This window comes from Gopherus flavomarginatus, chromosome 15, assembly GCF_025201925.1.
Source record: "Gopherus flavomarginatus isolate rGopFla2 chromosome 15, rGopFla2.mat.asm, whole genome shotgun sequence".
NCBI classification, from domain to species: domain Eukaryota; kingdom Metazoa; phylum Chordata; order Testudines; family Testudinidae; genus Gopherus; species Gopherus flavomarginatus.
Window position 1 is genome coordinate 33,752,047 of NC_066631.1, and position 25,465 is coordinate 33,777,511.

At 46.6% G+C, this 25,465-nt stretch overlaps 1 protein-coding gene across 5 annotated transcripts in view; it reads left to right on the forward strand.

Moving 5' to 3' along the window:
• The window catches only part of ZNRF3 (zinc and ring finger 3), a 205,526-nt gene that overhangs the window by 97,242 nt on the left and 82,819 nt on the right, over window positions 1-25,465 (forward strand). The window lies entirely within an intron of this gene.

The following is a 25,465-nucleotide window of genomic DNA, read 5'->3' on the forward strand; positions in this document are numbered from 1 at the left end:
TTCAAATGCATAGACTCGAAGTAGCCATATCAGCTCTAAGAGGCTAATTTAATTAAGGTGAGCTATTATCAGCAGGAGAAGAGAGAACTTTTGTAGTGATGATCAAGATGGCCCATTTCAAACAGCTGACAAGAGGTGTGAGTATACTTAGCATGGGGAAATAGATTCAATCTCTAATGACTCAGCCATTCCCAATCTCTATTCAAGCCTAAATTAATGGTATCTAGTTTGCATATTAATTCAAGTTCAGCAGTTTCTCGTTGGAGTCTGTTTTTAAGCTTTTCTGTTGCAAAGTTGCCACCTTTAAGTCTGTTACTGAGTGACCAGAGAGGTTTAAATGTTGTTCTACTGGTTTTTGAATGTTCTGATTGCTGGTGTCAGATTTGTATCCATTTATTCTTTTGCGTAGAGACTGTCCAGTTTGGCCAGTGTACATGGCAGAGAGGCGTTGCAGGCACATGATGGCATATATCACATTGGTAGATGTGCAGGTGAACGAGCCCCGGATGGCATGGCTGATGTGATTAGGTCCTGTGATGACGTCACTTGAATAGATATGTGGACAGAGTTGGCATCGGGCTTTTTTGCAAGGATTGGTTCCTGGGTTAGTGTTGTGTGGTGTGTAGTTGCTGGTGAATATTTGCTTCAGGTTGGGGGGGAGCTGTCTGTAAGCGAGGACTGGTCTGTCTCCCAAGATCTGTGAGAGCAAGGGATCATCTTTCAGGATAGGTTGTAGATCTTTGATGCGCTGGAGAGGTTTTAGTTGGGGCTGAAGGTAATGGCTAGTGGCATTGTGTTATTTTCTTTGTTGGGCCTGTCCTGTAGTAGGTGACTTCTGGGTATTCTTCTGGCTCTGTTAATTTGTTTTTTCACTTCAGCAGGTAGATACTGTAGTTTTAAGAATGCTTGATAGAGATCTTGAGTTGTCTGTCTGAGGGATTGGAACAAATGCGGTTGTATCTTAAAGCTTGGCTGTAGACAATGGATCGTATGGTGTGTCCTGGATGGAAGCTGGAGGTATGTAGGTAAGTATAGTGGTCAATCAGTTTCCGATATATAGGGTGGTATTTATGTGGCTATTGTTTATTAGCACAGTAATGTCCTGGAAATGGACCTCTTGTGTGGATTGGCCTAGGCTGAGGTTGATGGTGGGGTGGAAATTATTGAAATCCAGGTGGAAATCCTCAAGGGCTTCTTTTCCCTGGGTCCAGATGATAAAGATGTCGTCAATGTAGCACAGGGGCGTTAGGGGATGAGAGCTGAGGAAGTGTTCTAGGTCAGCCATAAAAATGTTGGCATACTGTGGGGCCATGCGGGCACCCATAGCTGTGCCGCTGACTTGAAGGTATATATTGTCCCCAAATGTGAAATAGTGGTGGGTGAGGACACAGTTCAGCCACCAAGTTTGCCGTGACATTAACGAGGATACTGTTCTTGATAGCTTGTAGTCCCATCTTTGTGTGGAATGTTGGTTTAGAGGGCTTCTAGATCCATCGTGGCCAGGATGGTGTTTTCTGGAAGATCACAATGGATTACAACTGGATAGAAAGCTGACTAGATCGTTGGGCTCAACAGGTAGTGATCAATAGCTCCATGTCTAGTTGGCAGCCGGTTTCAAGCGGAGTGTCCCAAGGGTCGGTCCTGGGGCCGGTTTTGTTAATGATCTGGAGGATGGCATAGACTGCACTCTCAGCAAGTTTGCAGATGACACTAAACTGGAAGGAGTGGTAGATACACTGGAGGGAGGGACAGGATACAGAGGGACCTAGACAAATTAGAGGATCAAGCCAAAAGAAATCTGAGGTTCAACAAGGACAAGTGCAGAGTCCTGCACTTAGGATGGAAAAATCCCATACACTGTTACAGACTAGGGACCAAATGGCTAGGATGCAGTTCTGCAGAAAAGGACCTTGGGGTTACTGTGGACAGAAACTGGATATGAGTCAACAGTGTGCCCTTGTTGCCAAGAAGGCTAATGGCATTTTGGGCTGTATAAGTAGGGCCGTTGCCAGCAGATCAAGGGACGGGATTATTCCCCTCTGTTCGGCATTGATGAGGCCTCATCTGGAGTATTGTGTCCAGTTTTGGGCCCCGCACTATAAGAAGGATGTGGAAAAATAGCAGAGTCCAGTGGAGGGCAACAGAAATGATTAGAGGGCTGGAGCACATGACTTATGAGGAGAGGCTGAGGGAACTGGGATTGTTTAGTCTGCAGAAGAGAAGAATGAGGGGGGAATCTGATAGCTGCTTTCAACTACCTGAAAGGGGGTTCCAAAGAGGATGGATCTAGACTGTTCTCAGTGGTAGCAGATGACAGAACAAGGAGTAATGGTCTTAAGTTGCAGTGGGGGATGTTTAGGTTGGAAATTAGGAGAAACTTTTTTTCACTAGGAGGGAGGTGAAGCACTGGAATGGGTTACCTAGGGAGGTGGTGAAATCTCCTTCCTTAAAGGTTTTTAAGGTCAGGCTTGACAAAGCCCTGGCTGGGATGATTTAGTTGGGAATTGGTCCTGCTTTGAGCAGGGGGTTGGACTAGTTGACCTCCTGAGGTCTCTTCCAACCCTGATATTCTATTATTGTAGTTTCCTCATGAAGTCAGTGGTGTCTCGAAGATAGCTGGGAGTGCTGGTAACGTAGGGCCTGAGGAGAGAGTCCACATAACCAGACAGCCCTCTTGGTAGGGTGCCAATGACTGAGATGACGGGGCATCCAGGACTTCCAGGTTTATGGATCTTGGACAGCAAATAGAATATCCTTGGTCGGGGTTCTAGACATATCTCTACAAATCTATTCCTGTGCTTTTTTCAGTTTACGTCTACCTAACCGTGTAAGTGCACACACTAGTGTTCCGCCTGCCTCTGTGACTCTCCTGCTATGCCAACCTAATATATTCACCTAATATATTCAGGAGCGGGTGGAAGGCTTAGGTCAAAGTAGTTTGAGTGACACAGTGTCCGTATAGACGAGGGGTAGGCAACCTATGGCACACGTGCCGAAGGTGGCACTCGAGCTGATTTTCAGTGGCACTTACTGCCTCAGTCCTGGCCACTGGTCCTGGGGGCTCTGCATTTTAATTTAATTTTAAATGAAGCTTCTTAAACATTTAAACCTTATTTACTTTACATACCACAATAGTTTAGTTATAGACTTATAGAAAGAGACCTTCTAAAAACGTTAAAATGTATTACTGGCATGTGAAACCTTAAATTAGAGTGAATAAATGAAGACTCGGCACACCACTTCTCAAAGGTTGCCGATCCGTGGTATAGATCCTGAGTTACTTGCTTCACCTGTTGATTGTCAGGAGGGCTGACAGCCAGAGCCATGATATTGACAAGAATGTCAGTTTCTCTGCTGGTAGGGTCCCTGTTTTTGAAATTGAGCGGGGCAAGTATGTGTTCCAGCTGTCAGCCACAGCAGTGCTGACACCTGGTGCCTCACTGCCCAGTGCCAGGAGCCCCGATTGTGGGCTCCCTGTGGAGCTCCAAGCTGGAACCCGGGTGGCAGCTGGGCTCCCTGCTGGGAGCTCCACGCAGAGCAGGGAGTTGAGAGCCCAGGCGGCAGCAGCGCTGAGCTGAGAGCCCAGGTTCTCAGCCTCCCACACTTCCTCTCTTTAAGTCAGTGCAAGAGTTCCTAGTGAGGAGGCATACCACCAACAATGGCAGTAATTACTGCGGTGGTTGTGTAGTGTAAACATGGACTTAAACACATTGTCTTAAGGTTAATTTAACATGCATTAGCATCAAGACAGTTGATATCAAGTGGTTGCTGGAATGTTTCTACAGCTGTGGAAGAACTCTTCTGCTGTCCTGAGCAGAAGGCCAGAATCTAGTCTTGGAATCACCAGAAACAGCCTTTGTATTTTGCATGTGGGGCGCATTATCCCATGAGTAACGAATTTGGAGAGAAGCTGCGCAACAGAAATTTCTCATTCCTTATTTGGCATTTTCCTGAAAACTTCTACCGTATGACCTGCGGGCAATGAACCAGCAATTCTTTTAAAACACTGAATGATTAGGGTTCAGATAGCCCCAAAATGGCAGCAGACTCCCTTCAGAAATACTTCCCCCTGGGTTAGGGCAGCTGAGCCTGATTAGGACGCCGAATATCGACAACATTTTCTCGAATCAGGACTCATCAGTCTGTGATAGAGGAAGACTCTTGTGATCCTGGTTCTCCTTAAATCCTGGAAACTAGTGAGTCCCTTGAGACCCAAAGGTGTATATGGTATGTCCATGGACACTAATGTTAGTATTGTAGGCTGTGGTGGGGTGCCATTTTCTTAAATTGTGTGCTGTCATAAAAGTTAAACAGTGTTCTTTATGGCCATGTGTTTGGCAAGACAGACAATGAAGTGTGGGCTCTTTCCAGGTTCATAGGCTAAGTATGATAGAGGATAATACCCAAACTTACTCCAAACTGGCATTCAGAGTTTCATTGCTCTGGATTTTTTTCTCTGCAGTGTGTGAAATCCCAGAGTTTTTCAGAGGATTAGTTAAGTAGATCATATGCCATTTGGGCCTTAGATGGTGTGAAGATGCTGTGACCAAGAGAGGACTGGATGTTTTACATCACATATTCAATGGTTTATTGTTCGGTGTATTGAAGCTTTTGCCTTGAAATAGTGACACATTTGGCCAGGAAAATGCCAATTTTATTGGCCTTTGGTTGAATCCTTAGTAGAGGTCTCTGTACATCTGTGTATATCAATAATGAGAGCAATATAGAATCAGATTGTAATTTATAAATCGGACATTTGGGTATTTAGACACTTGATTGGAAGTCTTCCTTACTGTTATGCGAGTTACTGCTAATTTATGTTGTTTATAGCTAGTAAAGAATGGACTATGTTTTGGTGGTATTTGTCACATTCTGGGCCAAGGTACACAGCAGAAAATTGAGACCCCCCCAACTCAAATAGACTTTCTAACTTTTTTGTTAGATAACCAGCTGAATCTGAGTTCCTGGTGTGATGCTGTAGCTAGGAGAGTGAATGTGACTCTTGGATGGATAAATGGGAATATCAGGCTGGAATATGGAGGAAGTATTACCTCTGAGTACAGCATTAGTGAGACATTGCTGGATACTATGTCTATTTCTGGTGTCAACACTTCAAAAAAAATGTAGAAAAATTGGGAAGTGTTCAGAAAAGAGCTGCAAGAATGATTTCAGGTTTAGAAAACCTGCCTTAGAATGAGAGACCTAAGCAGCTCAGTGTATTTAGTTTATCATCTAGAAGGCGACTTGATCATGGTCTCTAAGTATTTACATGGGGAAGCGATTTCTGATGCAAGACTGCGCTTAGTCTAGCAGGAAAAGGCATAATGAGATCCAGTGTTTGGAAGATAAAACTAAACAAATTCAAACTAGAAATTAAGTTTTGTTTTCAACAGTGAGGGTTGGAACAGTTTCCCTAGTGACTTGTTGGATTCTCCTTCACTTGAAGTCTCTGAATAAGGACTGGGTATCTTTTCTAAAGGATCTGCAATAGCTAAAATAGATTATGGGCTGAGAGCAGAAATTTGCTGGATAAATTCTTTGGCTTGTGCTATATAGATGACCAAACTAGACACTCATAATGGTCCCTTCTGTCCTTAAAATCTGTGAATATCATTTGTTCATTTTCCCCCAGTGCTTATTACAGTTTTATCACTTTCTGAAACAAAGTCCATTAAATTGCAGGTACCAACGCAGACTTTGGGAAGAAAATTGTGTTGTGTGGCTGTAAGACATTTTTAATCTTTAAGAGGCCTTATCAGTGTAGAAAGAACCGAAGTTCTGGTAATTTAGATTGTCCTGCATTATTGATTTTTGTGACACCAAATCTTAGAACATCTGGCTGAAATGTTTAGTAGACCTGTATACTGAATTTATTTTACAACACGTAATACTTTGGAGTAGTGACCATGTCTCTTCTGCCCTGTGAAATACCCAGCAAAGAGCTTACATGGTAACTTAGATATGGCACAATGAGAGGAGGAGTGCAAAGATGTCAGATCAGTGAGACTGCATGGCTGCTCAGTGAAGGTATTTGCATATCATGAGCAAGCTGTTTGGTTTAGTTATCAGGTATATCTTTGACTTGTTGCTTGCAGGCATTACAGCAGAAGTGAATTTTTGAGAGGAATTTAATGAGCTCAGGTACAGTATGCCATGGGTAGGAGGTAGTGTGGAAAAAGGCATGGAGTAAAACTTTCAAAAGGGCCCCAAGTCCTGTTTTTCAGAACTGACCGTGGTCCTTAGAAGCTGAAGCCTCCTTGATAGGGTCCTACCAAATTCATGGTCCACTAGGGTCAATTTCACAGTCATAGGATTTTAAAAATGTCATGATTTCAGCTATTTAAATCTAAAAATTCACTGTCAGGTTTGTAATTGTAGGGCTCCTGATCCAAAAAGGACGGTTTTTTGGGGAGGGTGGAGTTTGTAAAGTTATGAGAGGGTTGTGTGGTATCACTACCCTTCTGTACTGCTGCTGGAGAGCCATGGCTGCTGGTCGGGATCCCAGCTCTGAAGGCAGAGATGCCACCAGCAGCAGTGTTGAAAAAAGGATGGCATAATATGATATTGCCACCCTTAACTTCTGCACTGCTGTTGGCAGGGTGCTGCCTTCAGAGCTGGGTGACCGGCCAACAGCTGCTGTTCTGTGGCTGCCCAGCTCTGAAGGCAGTGCAGAAGTAAGTGTGGCAATACTGTGACCCCTGCCCTTAAAATAACCTTGCAACTCCCTTTTGGGTCAGGGCCCCCAATTTGAGAAATGCTGGTTTCCCTCGTGAAATCCGTATAGTATAGGGTAGAAGCACACAAGACCAGATTTCACGGTCCATGATGTGTTTTTCATGGTCATGAATTTGAAAGTGCCCTCTTCATTGGAAGTCAATAGGACTTATGGCTCCTAGGAGCTCAAATCCTGTTTTCAAAATTGTTTTGGGCTCTTACGTCACTTAAATGCTTTTGAAAATTTCCCACATAGAGACAGTTGTGGGGGAAGCAGACCAATGGATCAGTGCAGCTGGCGTCACTGGCAGAGAGGTGGATGGTAGATCAGATAGTTGAGGAGTTATGCAGGTCTTGAAGGACAGGACAATCAGCTTTAAATTTGGCATGGCAGAAGAGAGATGGGATTCATACAGGGATTTTTAGTAGCTCTATTTTGTGTTTATCAGAGGGAGCAGTGGGGGTAGGTGAGGCCAGGGATAAGGAGTTTGCAGTAAGCAAGTTGGGAGATGGCAGGGGTATGAAACAAGAGCTTTTTGGTAGCATGGGCAAAAAAGAGGTTAGATCTTGGATTAAGGGGACAGTGGAAGGATTTGGACACCACCTGTGTGGTGAAGGAGAGGGAGGAGTGAGATGTCTGTCACTGGTCCAGGTGACAGAAAGAATGATGTTATGCTCAGTCATGACAAAGAATTGGACTGAGTGTGTGTGTGTTTGAGAGGAAAGATGAGCTCAGTTTTAACAAATTTGTTGGTGACCTCTCCAAGGGGAAGTGTTAAGAGAATTAGGCCAAAATGTTAGGTTGAGGGAAGTGGTTCAGGTGGACCTGTGAGTCACAGCATAGGGATAGCAGTTGAAACTCTGTGTGCAGAGATCACCTAGCAAGAAGATTTATAGAGAAAGGAAGGAGGGACCAAGATCAGAGTCCTGTAAAAAAGCAGGCCCACCAGAGGAAAAACTGAAGTGGTCAAGAGAGCACGTTGTCATGGAACCCCCAGGGATGCCAAGGAGAGAGGTCACACTGGTGTCCAGGAGGGTGAGGATGGAGTATAGGCCCCAAGATGTGGCTAGAAAGAGACCATTAGGACCTTGGTGAAGGAGGCAGACCTTATGGCAGACACTGTTGCTATTTTATGATCTTTATGGCTTTACAAAGCAACAGTGTGTGGTTGTGAGCTTGATTTCCCCCATGTTTACTTTGTAATGTTGGGTAACAGTATGACTAGATGTTTAATATCTGTCTCCTGGTTGAGTTTCTTGCAGTTTCTCCTATCATCCTCACCCATGTTCGTTGTTGGATTTTTTTAAGTCATTTGGTTTCATAATGCACATGTTTTTAATTGGACATTGGAATGTTTTCATCATTTGTCCTTCCCTGAAGCACATGGACTATGAGAGAACATCACCAGGATTATCTAATTTGTTTGGAATCTCACCAGGGCAATTAACCAATGTGATGCAACAAAATCCTTGTGAATTTGTAGCCTGCAGGTGTAGCTTAATGTCCTACGACTGGAAATCTTTGGGGCAGTCTGTATTTGTGGTGCACATTTGTAAAGTGCCAGGTACAGTTATGATAACTCCTAAGTAAGAGATAGTGTTAATGATAATAGTACTTTAGTACTCTGATGCTTTTCAGTGTCTCTGAGGAATGGGGCTGGAAATCTTATTTTCAGTCTTTAAACTGTCATTAAGAAAATAGTTTCTTACTATCTGAAAGGCATCGTTACTAGCTTGTCCCCCAAATCTCCAAAAGCCCAATTCCTAATCACATTGTACATCCAAGGGACTAGCACAATGGGTCTTTGATCCCTCATGAGGTCCTCTAGACACTACCATCACTCAAATAATAAATAACAGTAATGGAGGGTAGTGGATGTCATTAATGTTTTGTGAGAATGTAATTCATATTTAGAACTATTTCAAACGTTGTAAAGCACTCAAATAGCATTAACGCTGAAATGTTTGCCTGCATATCCTACAAAGAGGAAACATTGACATGTAACAATTTGCGAGAGGGAGGGGTTGTTTGTGTTTTTTATTAGACAGCTTCATTAGAAATCACTGAAAACTTGACAGCTGAACATTAATATGAACTGAGCAAAAGCTCCCAATCATGAACGGAACTATCAGGGTGGTAGAAGAGCTAGTAATATTGGTACTGGTGGTCCAGTCAAATAAGGAGATCTCCTGGTGAATCAATCTGTCATTACATGTGACCTGAATGCAAAATCAGTTCATGGCAAATAGAATCAGTGAAAGATAGATAAATACTATAAATAATTCTATTTGGAGGATTCCAATGGGGAAAAAAAACATGCTAACATATGACCAGGGATGAGAAGAGAGCAGCTGATTAATGTTACATCTGCCAGCCCAGAGCCTGGTGCATCCTTTTTACGTTCACTTGCTGCTTCAAGTGAGTTTCGTGTTTTGAGTTTAAGGGTTTTCTTTGTACAGGATTATTTTGCCTGTGGATGGCGACTTAATAAAGTTCATAACTTCTAAGGCCAGTAAGGACCATTGTTACCTGACCTCATGTATAACACAGGCCAGAGAACATCCCTAAAATGATTCCTAGAACAGAGCTGTTGGGAAAGCATCCGGTCTTGTTTTAAAAATTGTTACTGGTGGCAAATCCACCACAACCTTTGGTACATTTTTTTCCAGTGATATTCTTCTCTTTGAAAAATTATGCCTTATTTCCAGTCTGAATTTGTCTAGCTTCAACTTCCAGCCACTGGATTGTGTTAAACCTTTTTCTGCTAGAGCCCATTTATTAAGTATTTGTTCTGCATGTAGGTACACCTCTACCCTGCTATAACGTGGTCATGGGGAGCCAAAAATCCCTACCGTGGTATAGCTGAAACCCCATTATATTGGGGTAGGGGCGGCAGGGCTACAGTGGTGATTTAAAGAGCTCAGGGCTCCAGCTGCTGCGGGGAGCCCCAGGCCCTTTAAGTAACTGGCGAGCCCTGCTGCTGCAGCCCCGGGGTAGCACTGGCAGGGCTCCAGCTGACTTGAGAGATAGCTGCATCTATATAAGTTTTCAGTGTGGAGTATCCCTGAATGCTAAGCATTTCTGCCTCTCAGCCTTACAAACCCATGGGACCTCCTTGTCAGCCTCCCGTTAGCGATGGCCAACATGGCCACCTATAACAGCAGGGGGAGGATGTTGGCTGAGGGGGTTCTCTATGACTGGGGCCTATTTCTGTTCCTCTGTCTGCCACAATTTGAGGACTTCAGTAACTCAGACATAGGTTAGGGGTTTGTTATCGTAATGGATGGGTGAGATTCTGTGACCTGCATTGTGCAGGAGGTCAGACTAGATGATCATAATGGTCCCTTCTGACCTTAAAGTCTGAGTCTATGGATTTAAAGGGCCTGGGGTTCCCCATAGCAGCTCGAACCCCGGACCCTTTAAAGCGCCGCCAGAGCCGCGATGCTATTGCGCTATACGTGAACCCCTGTTATATCGGGTCGTGTTATAGCGAGGTAGAGGTGTACTTACAGACTGTAATCAAGTCATCCCTTAACCTTCTCCTTGTTAAGCTAAGTAGTTTGAGTTCTTTGAGTCTGTCACTGTAAGGCATGTTTTCTCATCTTTTATCATTCTAATAACTCTTCTTTGAATCCTACTCCTCTTGTTTATGCCCCCTGTAGGAGTGCATAAGGTGTAGGATCTCACCTGTCCTATTGGACTGCGGTGTGAAGCTTTCATTTACCGTTTGACATTCTTGCTCTAACAGCATTACTTGTCAATAGGTAGCCATGCTATGTTAGGGAGAAGCTTCCCTTTCTGCCCGAACAATAGCTTTGTCCTAAGCAAGGAGTTACAATAAAATATTTGTAAAACCTTGCAGTTGCCTGTGTGTAATGCTCGGTTTTCTATTCAGATGGAGTTCCTGGGACTGATCTGGAATATATGAACATCTGTCCTTCAGGGGGAGTCGAAGATGTGTGCACTGTTGTTAGTCTGAATCTTGTACTTAGGAGGTGGGTTCTTTGCTTCAGTGTTCCAAATTCCACCAGACTTTGCTAATCACATTTCTTTGAGAAGTTGCTCTGTAAGAGCACATGCCTGAATCTCAGGCGATTCCCTTGCATTCTGCCAGGATGCCTCTTGCATTAGAGTGCATGTATGTTTCTCAGGAAGCCTGGTATTGATGACTGCCATATCCAGGAGTAGTGGATGCTCTTCTGACAAACAAATTGTGAAATGTAATGCAGTGTTCAGTAAGTGCAGAGCCCAAGTCTCTCTGGTGGAGTGAGCCTGTTTCCCAGATCCCAGCCTCATCATCCTTGTTGCAGGCTCCCTATGCTGCAGCTAGTGTTAGGAGGTATGGTGACGCACACTATTAGCGACAGCCCATACCACTTTCCTAGTCCTGCTCCTCAACATATTTGTTCTCCATTCATCTCACCTGTGAGATGCCTTTCTTGGCTAAGCTGGTAGGAGCCAATTAGAGGACACTGCATGAGGGCTTTCTGTCAGGCTATGGCTACACTGGCAAATGAGCAATAAAACCTTTGTTGTTCAGAGATACTAAACCTCTCCACGCCACGTGCCCACCCTCATCCAACAAAAGTTTTGCTGCAGCAAGTGTCAGTGTGAATAGTAAAAGCAGCAAAGAATCCTGTGGCACCTTATAGACTAACAGACGTTTTGGAGCATGCGCTTTCGTGGGTGAATACCCACTTCTTCAGTGGGTCTGATGCATCTGAAGAAGTGGGTATTCACCCACGAAAGCGCATGCTCCAAAACGTCTGTTAGTCTATAAGGTGCCACAGGATTCTTTGCTGCTTTTACAGATCCAGACTAACACGGCTACCCCTCTGATACTTGACAGTGTGAATAGTGAATGCCGCTCATTGTAGGTGGAAGTATTTTGTTGGCAAAAAGTGCTGAAAAACAGCAGCTACAGTGCCTGACTTTTAGTGACATTGCAGTGTTAACACGACCATGTTGCTAAAAGCTGTGTAGTGTAGCCAAAGCGTCAGCCTCTCTAGGTAGTATGTGTTCACTGGAAGGAACCTGTCAGAGCTTTTAACCCAGCTGCCTGCTGCTGGAAGGGAGAAAGCTTTCTATTCTTGCTTCCCATCTCCCCAAGCCTCCTGACCTCTCAGTCAGGAGGAGGTGGGGAAAGGGGCTAATCTGCCCTCTCTGTCCTTGGTGGTTGCTGCTATACATCTTTCTCTATGACTAGTCCCGGGGCTTGTCTACATCACAAAGTTGCAGTGCTGGTGAGGGGGTTACAGCGCTGCAACTTAGGAGGTGTACACATCTGCAGGGCATCACCAGTGCTGCAATTCCCTGTTTGCAGCGCTGGCCGTACTCCCGTTTTGTCTCGGGTGTAGAGGATCCAGCGCTGGTGATCCAGCGCTGGTAATCAAGTGTGGACACTTACCAGCGCTTTTCTTGACCTCCGTGGAATAAGCAGGTATCGCAGCATACCTGAGGAAGCCTCTCTGGTAATCAAGCAGGTCTCCTTCCCCGGTTTGCTCTCGCGTTCCCCGAACCCCCCTTGAAGCCGCCCAACAGTGCTGCAGTGTGGCCACATCTAACACCACTTGCAGCGCTGGTTGCTGTAAGTGTGGCCACTCTGCAGCGCTGGCCCTATACAGCTGTACTAATACAGCTGTAACAACCAGCGCTGCAAAATTGTAGATGTAGACATACCCCCAGTGCCTGTGTCTGCTTGTCATAGCTCTTCTCTAAGGAGCAGAACTGATGTGATTCTTTAGTTTCACTCCTGCCCATAGGGTTCTGAATTGTAGCCGGGAAACTGACCAGTCTTGTTAACTTCACTTCCCTGCTGCTACTGCTATGGAGAGCTTTGGGCAGAGTTCCTAGAGATGCACTGTAACGGTCAATGCTCACATCATATTTGGAAGCCTTTCTTCAGGATTTAATTATTTAAGTAAATAGATGGTTGAGGCATCCCCGTTAGCCTGGATAAGTGGTGTGTCTTTTTTTTTTTTTTGTTTTTTGGGTTTTTTTTGACTTGCTGCTGGCAAATTAATTTGTCAAGTCCAGCTTCTCTGGAATCATGAAGATTCTGCTTTCTTATCTAACAGGGCCTTTTTGCTGTTTGTCCTCTAAACTATATGCATCTGCTTTTCCTAACCCTTTTTTTCTGAGGGCTGTAAGAGATGGGTCTAGTGGAGAAATCTGCTCCGTTCTTTGTTCATTTATGTATGCTCATCTTGCTAAAGTCTATAGTTCAGCACTGCACAAAACATAATCTTTTGAGCGAAGAGATGTATGTGCTGGCATGCTTTGGCAAATTTTGGGTGACACTGAGTGGACTTGTGTAGATAATAAGGAACCCCAAAGGGTCATGACACACTCAGTACTTTCTTCCCTGAAATTTTATGTAGTTTATAAAAACATACTTCTCTTTTCCAATTTTCTGTTCCTGAATGGGAGCATGGTACCAGACATCTAGTGCTGGCCACTATTGGAGATATGATTGGACTAGACGGATCACAAGTCCAATCCAAAGTGACAGTGGAAAGTACAGTTAAGTCAAGAGGCAGCAATTTTATAAGTCATTTAGGCTCATCAACCAATCTGTCTAGTGATGTATTGTGGAATATGTTTCTCTGAAGTTTAATTCTTTCCTGAATATGCTCTAAGGGCTTATCTACACATGGAAATTTTATCAGAATAGCTATTCAGGAATGATTATTTCTGTATAAGCCCCCATGGGGATCTTTTGAAATTATCGGTAAATTTCCATGAGTAGATAAGTCTTAAGACTGCCTTGGAGAGGAGTCTGCCCCATACTTTTTATGTCCTTGCTGCTGTTGGTTGTTTATATTATTGGTGCCTAGGAACCCTAGTCATGGACCAGGACCCTGTTGTGCTAGATGCTGTACAAATATGGAACAACGACTGTTCCTGCCCCAAGGTGCTTACATTCAAAGACGAGACAACAGATGGGTATAGACAGAGTACAAGTAAGCAGTAAGAGTGGTCAGGATGTTAAGTAGTGGTTGCTGCATCCTTAGAGGTTTTAACCACTAAGATTTTTAAATATTATGGCAAAGAAGAGATTTGAAGAGGGATCTGAATGTGGGTAATGAGTCAGCTTTGCAGATGTTTATGGGGAGCATGGGCAGTGAAGGCTGGCCTGGTGAGCTGATTGGATGTGAGCATCAACAATGAGAGATGATGATAGGCTGGGTGGGGATCACAGTAAAGGCCTTGAAACTGTATACCAGTAGCTTGTTTGACGTGATAGACAAGGTGGAGCCAGTGGGCAGAGTGACAGTTTTCTTAGCCTGCTGCTTTGACAGTCTTTACAGCAGCGGGCAAGACTGCATTTCACGGACAGAGACGAAGGATGTTGCAGTAATTGATGTGAGATGAAAGCTTGGATGAGAATTTTCGCTTGTGGATGTCTGGGAAAGGCCATATCCTAGAGAAGTTTTCTAGGAAAAACAGCAAGATTTAGATTGAGGCTGGATGTGAGGACCTACAGAGAGTTGACAACCAGGTTACGGGCCTGAATCACAGGCAAGATGGTGGTGGTGGTGGTTGCAGTGATGGAGAAAAGAGGTAGTGTGGAGGGCTCTAACCACTTTCTCCTTTCCAGAGCATAAATTCTTCAGAGAACCTTAGGAAAGGTTTTGCACAAAATAGGCAAGAGGGGAAATAAGTTACACGAGAATTTGAAGTGAGTGGCAAGTGTGGAATTTCGAAGAATAAATTTCAGGTGGTGCTGCCCTCACCCTAACAGCCTGGTGACCACCTGGAGAGTGCAGCAAAGTGTTCTGCAGTGAACTTCTCTGCTCTGATTGCTGAAGACGTACAGCCTCTAAGAAAATAAAGTGGTTGGTTGGTTAAACACTGATTCCAGTGGTCTGTCGCCTGCCAGGGACTATTAGTGCTGAAGGATCTTAGTTTGGCAGCTTGTGACTGTGGCCTCTTGGGAAAGTTTTTTAAGTCTGGTTGAGAAGAAGAAACACTGTGTGCTAAAGAAGCATAATGGTATTTAGAACAAAGTGACTCAGTACATTAATGGGAAGCATTTTCAATTCTTCTCAGCCCCACTCCAAGAATATTTTTCTGGTCCATGAAAAGTAGGTGGAGACAGTTTTCTATGGATGGATAGAAAATACAAGCCTTTAATCTAGTAACAATGTCTTTAAGAGAACATCCTGAGTTTGTTCATTTGGAGGCTGGTAATACCGTGACATCCGACCCTAGCAAACTGGGGAAGAGGACAAAAGGACGGAAGCTTTCCCTTTTAATCTCCAGGATTTTTCTGAGGAGATAAAGTTACAGAGTAAAAGGTCCCTCCCTCCTTCCCAGTTCACTGTTTGTCTGCTGTGTAACAGTAACCCACTTAAAACTGCACGGCTCCTTTGAAGTTAATTTAAACCCTCAACAGTGTGTGCTGATATTGTAACCTTGGATAAAAGCACCACCCAGCTGTGGTTTCAATTTTGCCCTTTTAGACATGTGGAAAGTGCCCCAGTATAGTTCAAGGATTTTGTGCTGGATACTTCTTAAAGAGATGGGCTATGATTTCAAAGCTTGATTGATACAGTATATACCAGGGGACTGTTTCTCTATTTCTCTAGATATTTAACATAGATTCTTTTCCACTAACCAGAGAAAGCAGCTATTATAGCCAAGCTTGGTGGATTTGGAGCAGTTTTCAAACTCCATTTTTATTCATATTGGAAAGACAAAACTGAGTAAGCTGAACCCTTTGGGGTTGGTGAGCTTTGAGCATGTTGAGGTAGCTGAGTTTGTTTTCAAGGTTTTTTGGCCAGAGGGAGGGTGGGTGGGTGAGTGGGGGTGTGTGTTTCCTCTTTCTTTTCTCCCAGCTCCTTTTCCTTGCTTTATATCTGAATGGAGTGGCTTTCTATGGGTCTGATGCTTAGTTTAAGGCTTGGTTCCTCCTGCAGAAATTGATATCCCAGTCCCTTAAAGGGAGTAATTTGACCTGCTCATCCACATGAACTAGGCATAGTTGTGGACAGCTCAATGAAAACCGCTGACTGTCTAGTGCTAAGCCAACAAGTAAACAATGTTAAAATGAACAAAATGGAGTAGGGTTCAGTACTGGCCACCCAATATCTCTCTATTTTTGAGACAATTTTCTAGGTGATTCAGAGATGGGCTAATAAAAATAGAGACCTGGGAAAACTTCTGTGTTGGAGATTGCTATTGTTTAACCCTTATACTGCAGAAGTGAGTCCTCCAGTAGGCCAGGGCCCCACTGTGTAGGGCATTGTAAATGATCATCCCTGCCTCAAAACGTTTATAAACTAATCGACAAGACAGAACACATGTCTGAGACCAGCATGGGGATGAGCGGGAGGGATGGGGTAACAAAAATAATAGGATATTACTTTTAGCATAGACAATTGCTGTGTGCAATTCTTAACTTACTGTGTAATTCATTAACTGTAAACACAACTTGCCACCTGTCCTGCTGTTCTCAGATTGCAGTTTTCTGTGTGTGTTCTGGCAGAGATGAGTTTCGGGGAATGACTTAAAGGAGGATGAAGTAGTGGCCTTCTGGATTTTGACTGGGAGTCTTTCCTGTGCATACGGGCAGCAAGGGAAAGGGAATGCATGTTTATATAGGAAACATCTGCATACTGTCTGAAAACTGGGATATTAGGTTGAGAAAGAAGACAAATAGAAAGGGACATAAATGTGTACGATATAGCGAGAAGTGTACAGAAAGTAAGTTGAGCATTCTGACTTCCTATCCCATAATAATAGAAAAAGAGACATTAAATGGAGCATATTTAAAACTGATTGAAGGAAAGAAAATGCTCTTAAAATCAGTGCATGAATTAACCTGTGGAACTCATTGCCACAACAGAGGTAATGAACGTAGGATTGGAAAAAGGATTAGATACTTTATATGAATAACAAGGATATTGATCCCTACATTGAGTAGTGTATCAAAATTCAGAAGGAATTTAAACTCTGCTTCAAGAGTTAACCCAAAGACTTATTTCTTAATTGTCCACTGTGGGAGAGGGGAAGGGCAAACACAGGGATGTAGTCACTGCATGCAGCAGTAATGACCCTGCTTCTGTGGAAGGGGAGGCTACCCGAGTAATGTACAGCCAACTCAGCACATCCTCCAAGGCAGTTGGTAGCAGGCTATGAAGGTGGAGACTGCAACCTCATGCCTCGCTGGAATATACTGATGATTCCTGTGTTGGAACAGCTGCTTGCTCCAGCAACAGAGATCCTGCTGCTACAGCCCCAACCAACACCAGCCTTGCCTTAGATAACGCTACCGCTGCATGGAGTGACTGAATTCCTCATCCATCAACACAACTGCAGGGCTGCCTCCAGAGCTGGATGCCTCTATGGTGAAACAGGCAATCTGTGTTCTTCACCTCGTCAGAATAGATTGTTAAAGGGGTGTGATACACTCTCAGGGTCCTTAGAAAACAGGAGCTTTGACCTGTCTTAAAGATGCAGAGAAAGAAACTTTATGCCTAGGAGTCCCACTTTTTTCCATTGCACTGAACCCATCCTTCCCTGACATTAAAGCCTAACCAGTGATGCCAAGGGAACCTAAAGGGGAAATATGACCCTAGACCTGATACTGACTTCAAATGGGAATATCTCTTTAGTGATGGGAAATGCCTGACTCTCAAGCCTTGGATCTTCACAAAAGTCCAAATACACCAGTGATGGTGCCCAGGTGTAGTCTGAACATCCAGAGTGGCCAGAGGTGGTGAAAAGAGGTGGGAGGGAGTGTTTTCTCTCAGTTTAAGAAGGAGCTGTACTTGTTTTTCATTATTTGTTAGGAAGACTGCTCTGGAATAAATTAGATAGGGAGGGAAAATCCAAATCAGACTGCAATTCCAAAGACCCTGAAAAGATTTCTTGTCCAGTTCTAGGGACAACTCAAAATGGATATTTAGTAGAAACTGATCCAGCTCCCCCTAAAAGAAATGAGATCCCAGAAACCAGAGTCCAGAAAAGGTCTTCAAACTGGGCTAGATGTGAGTCATAGAACACATCAAAAGTGCAGTAGTGTGGAGTACAAAGAAGGTGGTCATGCAAGCCTCTTGGTTCTGAAAGCGAAATTCTGTCCCTTCATGATGACCTGTAATACACAGTTCCATATTCCTGTCAGATGTCTTTCTCTGCATTCCTGCTAAAACTGGAGGCACCTCCAGTGTGTGGAGATAGACTGCAGTCTCTCTGCCTTCTCCTAGATGGCTTTCTACAGAAACATTCATTTATGAAAGTCTCCTGATTCCAATTCCAGACAAGGTCAGAATCATCACCTGAGAAGTTTAAAATAATATCAGTAATGTTTTTGACTTGTGCTAGACGATTCATGCTGGTGGTATTGTGAAAACACATCAGTGCTTCTGCTTCCACAGGAGGACTGCTAAGGTTCCGATTCCCGTTTCAACTCTTTCTTCCTCCACTTCAAAGTGAGGGTACCAGACTTAATTCAATCCATGGAGCAGTTGACTTGTTTCAGCAAGTTTGAACTGAGATATCACATGTTAAAACTGGAAAGGATCCTCATCACCAGCAGTACTAGAAAATCAGTTGACACAGGGTGTTCTGTCCAAATAGAGACCAGGGAAAAATAACTCCAGCTGTTTGGAGCTCAGGGTGAGATGGCTTGCTCCACTGCATTTCCAACTAGTAGTACAGCATAAGCATGTTTTAGTCCTTATGACAACAGCATGGTGATTGCATACTTGAGTAAAGGGTGGGAAGAAGGCTTATTCCTCTTGAAAAGGAGTCCCCCAAGCTGCTTAACTGGGTGGAAAATCACATCATTCTATCTGGACCCCCATGTCCAGGGAAAATAAAGGTTCTTCTTCGAGTGATTGCTCATATCCATTCCAGTTAGGTGTGTGCGCGCCGCGCGTGCACATTCGTCGGAAAACTTTTACCCTAGCAACTCGGTGGGCCGGCAGGTCGCCCCCTAGAGTGGCGCCGTCATGGTGCTCGATATATACCCCTGCCGGCCCACCCGCTCCTCAGTTCCTTCTTACCGCCCATGTCGGTCGTTGGAACAGTGGAGCGTGGCTTAGCTGACCTCCACTTCCCTAGCTACTCGTAGTTCTCGTATCTAGTTGTTATAATCCTTTTATATATATATTTGTATAGTTATACGAGAAGCCGGTGCCAACGGGAGATCCACACGACTCCTGTTTGAAGTGCCTCAGGGAATCACACTTGACAGCTAAGTGCCCCATTTGCAAGGCTTTTAAGCCGAGAACAAGAAGGAGCGGGACTTTCACTTACCCCTCCACCTTTGGCACCGAGCGATGATCAAGCGGCTGGCAGAAGCGCCTCCTCGGCACCGGACCCCGCCGGTACTACCAAGGCCTTTCGGCACCGGCCGTCGCCGGCACCGAAGTCGACTCGGCACCGCTCCCTTCCTCCGAGGTCGAGAGAGCCTACAATTCCCGCTGGTGCCTGACGGCTCCCCGGCACGCACCGTGGTTGAGCCCCCTGCTCCTGCTGCTTCCGTGCCACCCGCATCGCAGCCAGAGAGCTCGTCTAAGTCGGATCGCCCGGCACTGACCCCTACCGAGGCTCTGACGACCTCGGTACCGTCGATCCCGGTCCCATGAGGGCCGTCGAATCCGGTGCCTGACAGCTCCCCAGTATGCACTGTGGTTGAGCCTGCTGTTCCCTCCACGCTGGAGACATTACCAACGGCGAAGGATCTCCTTGCCATGACAGAGTCAATGCTGCCTGACCCCGGCACCGCCGGTGCGGGTAATACAGTCTCTTCATATGACCGTCCTCTGTCGGCACAGCAGAGCGGCACCGTTCATGATCACGGTCCCGCAGACGCTCCAGGTCGCGTCGGCACACCCGACACCACTTGCAGTCCCGGTGCTGTTTTCCTCATCGGTACTGGTCGCACTCGCCACACTGGTCGGTATCCCGTTCGCCGACCCGCTACTATCGGCACCGTTCCGACTCCCGGCACCACAACAGGTACCGTGACTCCCGTAGCCTCTCCCCGAGCCTCGAGATCTCGGTCGACCTCCCGGCACCATTCTGGTTGCAGGTCTGGATCTTGTTCCAGGTACCGGTATGCCTCCCGGTGCCGGTCCCCGGTGCTGAGTTGGGCAAGGTCCGATAGAGTCAGAGACTCTGCCCATGCCTTTTTTTTTTTTTTTTTTTTTTTTTTTTAGTACCTCCATGGCCATCCAGACACGCATCCGTGTTATCCCACATGCGCAGATCTTATGCTCAGGACCACAATTCTGATACGCCTCCCGACAACCTGAGGTGGAGGAGGTCCCAGAGGTAGAGGACCCGGTATGGTGCCCTCTAAGGGGTACGACTACTCGTCTGTCCGCTCTCCTCTCTGCTCACTAGTCTTTCAGTCTGTTAAGGAGAGGTATTGGCATGGCCAGCAGGCGCCAGCCCCGAAACCGAAGGAGGCTTGGCGAATGAACCTACTTGGCTGTCAGGTGTACTCTGCAGAGGCCCTGCAGCTCTGGGTAGCAAAGCAACAAGCCTTGCTTAGCTGCTATAATTATAGCACCTGGGTGACGGTAGTTTAGTTTATGGAGTTTCTCCCTCAAAACTCCCGCCAAGAGTTCGCTGCCGTCTTGGAGGACGGGGAAAAAGGTACCCAGAGCGTCCCTCAAGGTCTCGTTGGTCGCAGCAGATTCAGCAGCCAGGACTCTGGCCTTTGGTGTCGCCATGAGGTGCATCTCATGGCTTCAGTTTTCAAACCTCCGGCCGGAGCTGCAGTATGCCATTCAGGACTTACCCTTTGTTAGTAAAGGCCTCTTTGCGGCAAAGACAGCCCCAGGCTGCGAAGCCTGATGGACAATAGGGTCCTAATGCGCTCTCTCAGCATGCATATGCCAGCGACCAAACGCAAGCCTTTCTGTCCCCAGCCACCATACTCTGTGCCTAGCCAGAGACAGGACTTTGGCAAATGGTGAGGCCAAGGTGGTCGCAGACAAATGTCAGGACCCCTAAAGAGCCAAGGTCAAGGTCCCTCGCAATTACCACTGGGACCAAAGACGAACCTTCCAAGGTGCGCCTGAGGGTGGTGTACCAGTCACAGGCCGGGATCCCAATCCTGCTTTCTCCTGGCGTGGCCCCAGTTAATTTCAGATCGCTGGGTCCTGCGCATGGTGGAGCATGGGTACCACCTCTAATTTGTTCCAACCCTGTCCCCCTTCAGGGACCCCTCTCATGAGCAATTCCTCGTACAAGAGGTGCAGACGCCGACGGACAAAAGGGGCAAGGGGGTTTACTCCCGTTATGCCCTAGTCCCCCACTCGAACGGAGGTCTCAGACCTTCCTAGTCCTGCGCGGACTCAACCAGTTTAGGATGAGTTTGAAGTTCCGCATGGTATCCCTGGGAACCATTATCCCATCCTTGCCTCCTGGGGACTGCTATGCCGCCCTTGATATGAAGAACGCGTACTTTCACAACGCCATCTTCCCTCCGCACAGGAGATACCTCCGCTTTCTAGCCAACCGTCAGTACTTCTGGTTTACGGTCCTACTGTTTGGCCTTTCTGCAGCCCCACAGGTATTGGCCAAGTATATGGCCATAGTCGCCGCCTACCTTCGCTGATGTCGGATATGCGTTTTTCCATATCTGGACGATTCGTTTATCCGAGGAGACTGCGAGACGCAAACCACTCAGCACGTGGGCATCGTCACGGTCTTATTCACAGGTCTAGGCCTGATGATTACTATAGAGCAATCCACTCTGGTTCCCACGCAGAGGTTGGACTTCCTAGGAGCTATCCTGGTCTCCGACCTAGCCGGAGCCTGCTTATCACAGCCGTGGTTTTAGGCGATGGTAACAATCATCCGAGGTCTGCAGACTTTCCCAACGACCTCGGCTCGCACTTGTCTCAGTCTCCTGGGTCCATGGCTGCCCGCAAGTTTGTAACCAAACGCGCCAAGCTCCGCCTCCGTCCTCTCCAAGTCCGGCTCACCTCGGCGTACCGCCCGGACAGGGAGCCAATGGTCATGGTAGTCACCGTTCCCTCGAGCACCTTAGGCTCCCTAGAGTGGTGGCTAACTCCCTCCCTGGTGTGGGCAGGGATGCGGTTCCATCCGCCCCAGCCCTCACTGCCCCTGACGACGGACGCGTCATCTCTCTGCTTGAGTGCTCACGGTCACCTCCGAGCTTAAGGCCTTTGGTCTTCTCGGGAGCTGGCATTCCACATCAATGCCCCAAAAATGAGAGTAGTCCACCTGGCGTGCCAGGGGTTCCAGCGGCAGCTGCGAGGCCATGGTATCTTGGTGTTTACAGCCAACACAACGGCCATGTGCTTCATAAATAACCAGGGAGGGACATGGTCCTCCCCCCTTTTGTCAGGAGGCCATCCATTTCTGGGACTTTTGCATGGCCCACTCGATGGAGCTGGTGACGTCCTTTCTCCCAGGCGTTCGGAATGCCTTGGCGCTTTGACTCAGCAGGTCTTTCCTGTCTTACGAGTGGTCACTCTGCCCCATGTGAGGTGTTCTGCTTTCCAGAAGTGGAGATTTTTCCTCACATAGACCTGTTCGCTCACCGCGAGAGCAGAAAATGCCAGATGTTCTGCTCCTTCCAAGGTCTCTCCTCGGGACCGATCTTGGACGCATTCCTGATGCCGTGGAAAGGCCAACTCCTTTATACCTTCCCACTGTTCCCACTGGTTCATTAGGTCCTACTCAAACTCCACAGGGGCAGAGCGCGCATCATCATGATCACTCCAGCGTGATCCAGGCAGCACTGATATACCACGTTGCTCGGCCTGTCAATAACCAACCCAATTACCCTGCCACCCCATCCAGACCTCATCACTCAGGGCCACGACAGGCTTCGTCACCCAGACCTGCAGCCTCTTCACCTCACGGTGTGGCTGCTGCGTAACTGAGCCGGGGTGGCAGGAAGCCTTCCACCTGGTCAATGTACCTGGCCGAGTGGAAGCGTTTCTTCTACAGGTGCAATACGCTTGATCTTGCTCCTACTGAGGTCTCGATCCCCTCTATTTGGCCTGCCTCTGGCCTTCAGCGGCAGGACCTGGCGGTATCATTGCTGAGGGTACACTTGGCAGCCATCTCTACCTTCCAGTCAGGCTAAGGTGGACGTTCCGTGTTCTCACACTCTATGGGTTCGAGGTCCCTCAAGGGCTTGGAGCGCTTGCAACCTCGGGTGCGCAGCCCAGCCCCAACCTGGGACCTCAACCTAGTTTTAACCAGACTTATGTCTCCCCCATTCGAACCGTTCGCGACCGGCCCTCTGCTATTCCTGTCTTGGACGACAACTTTCCTCGTAGCTGTTACATCGGCCAGACGAGTTTCCGAGCTCAGAGCTCTTACGGTGGTTCCGCCGTACACTAGGTTTCACAAAGACAAGGTGCAGTTATGACCACACCCGGCTTTCCTCCCTAAGGTGGTTTCGGCCTTTCATGTTACCCACAGCTCAACGCAATGGGCACAACAATTGCACTCCCTGGACATCTGTAGAGTGCTCACATTTATATTGTGCTGACAGAACCATTTCGTAAGGTGCCCCAGCTCTGTCACGGTAGCAGACCAAAGGGAAGGCTTGCTTGTTTTCCTCTCAGAGGATCTCATCTTGGGTGATGGCCTACATCCGCACTTGTTATGATTTGGCTCATATTTCCCCAAGCCACATCATCGTGCATTCTACCAGGGCTCAGGCTTCATCTGCCGCCTTGCTGGCTCGTGTTCCTACCTACGAGATCTGTCGCGCAGCTCCATTGGTCCTCGGTCCATACCTTTGCTTCGCAGTATGCCCTGGTTCAACAGTCAAGTGCTGCTGTAGCCTCTGGCTCAGCAGTTTTCATTCTGCCACATTTCACTCCGACCCCACCGCCTACGTAAGGCTTGGGATTCACCTAAGTGGAATGGATATGAGCAATCACTCAAAGAAGAAAAGACGGTTACTCACCTTTGTAACTGTTGTTCTTCGATATGTGTTGCTCGTATCCATTCCACACCCACCCTCCTTCCCCACTGTCGGAGTAGCCGGCAAGAAGGAACTGAGGAGCGGGTGGGCTGGCAGGGGTATATATCGAGCACCATGACGGCGCCACTCTAGGGGGCGACCTGCCGGCCCACTGAGTTGCTAGGGTAAAAGTTTTCCGACGAATGTGCACGCGCGGCGCACACACCTAACTGGAATGGATATGAGCAACACATCTCGAAGAACAACAGTTACAAAGGTGAGTAACTGTCTTCTCTATACTGTAGGAAATGTAATCCTTTTTTGAAGGACTTCCATGTTGAGACCTAATAGGGAGACAGAAATTTTTGTAAAGGCAAAGATTCAGAAGTGAAGGCAATATATACTACCCCTCAAATGACCTGTTTAAAAGCTTTCTATGTATTCCATTCTTAGCAAAGACTAATAAGAATATTATTGGAAGAAGCCATGGAGATCAGATGAAGATTGGTGTACCCCAGTCATATTGATTCCTGACCACGTAACTCAGTGACCAGTTTTGCATCAAGATCCCTGTTACAGAATGTACTGGGTCCTTTAAGAGGGAATTGCTCAGCACACCTCTGATTTGTTACGGCCTTGATGGAGCCTGACAGAGGATAGGTGTCCTCAATAAAGAGCCAGAGGGGAACAGGAAACAGGGAGAGGTAGCATAGGAAAAGAATAGAGTGAGGATGCAGGGAAGACGTTGGCACCAAGAGTTTGGATACCAGAATCAGAAGGCTGAGCCCCAGCCAGGCGACCCCTGGGAGTGGCAGTTGAAGCAGAGAGGGAAGACAGATGCCCCAGGAAGGAGAGTTTGGGCCAGGCCCAGTATAAAATGGTGTGTAAATCAGAAAGGACCAGGGAGAAGAGCAGCCCAAGCCCCAGAAGGAGGGCTGTGGAGTTCTTAGTCAAGATGGAAGAGAGTTGGGCCTAGAAGGTCACTTAAGACTGCATGTAATATTAAATAACTGGGCCCCACCCAGAAGGGTTAATATTATTTATTTGAAATACTGTGGACTGTGCAGTTTTTAAGGGGCCCTAAGAAGGGGGAAAGGGAGGCAGGGTGCTGCAGAGTGACCGCTGCCCAACAAGGAGCACTCAGGAGGTGGCTGACTGCCTAACAGCTTGGAAATTCTAAGGAAGGGACATACACTCCTTGAGATAATCAGAGGTAGACATTCTACTCTCAGTAAAGACCCACCAATATCGCCTTTGGGGCAGTATAGACAAAAATTAGCTATAGAGCTGTGAATGATGCACCTGAGCATCCCTGGCCAAAGTTATGCTTGTGACAGGATAGCAGTGGAGCTCAAGGCCAACACTCAAGAAATGTGTTCTAGAAATTGTCCTTGTTATCTGCTGCAGAAGGCCAGGTTGATAATGAAACTCCATTATGTTACCAGATTCCTCAGAGCCATACAGCCGTTATACTTACCAGTGATTCAGATTCCCTGCAAGATGCTAGACCTGTGTGCACCACAGGGCCGTAACCAGGGTGGTCGAGCGAGGCAGCTGCCCAAGGCACAAAGCCACAGGGGTGGAAAAATGATGGTGGAGGGGGAACAGTAGCGGGTGTAAATCTTCTTGCTTGGCTAGGCACTAAAATACCTCGTTACGACTCAAGTTTTGTAAGGGTGTGGGCATCAATCTTTTGTAACTCTGTGCTCAGTCTCTTCACTTTCTCACTTTTAAGGTGCTTTGCTCTAATGCCAGCTCTGAGAGTATTGTCAATAGGAACATTGTTAATAGAGTCAGATTAGGATAGTAAATAGTTCTGAGGCCAGACCCACACCAAC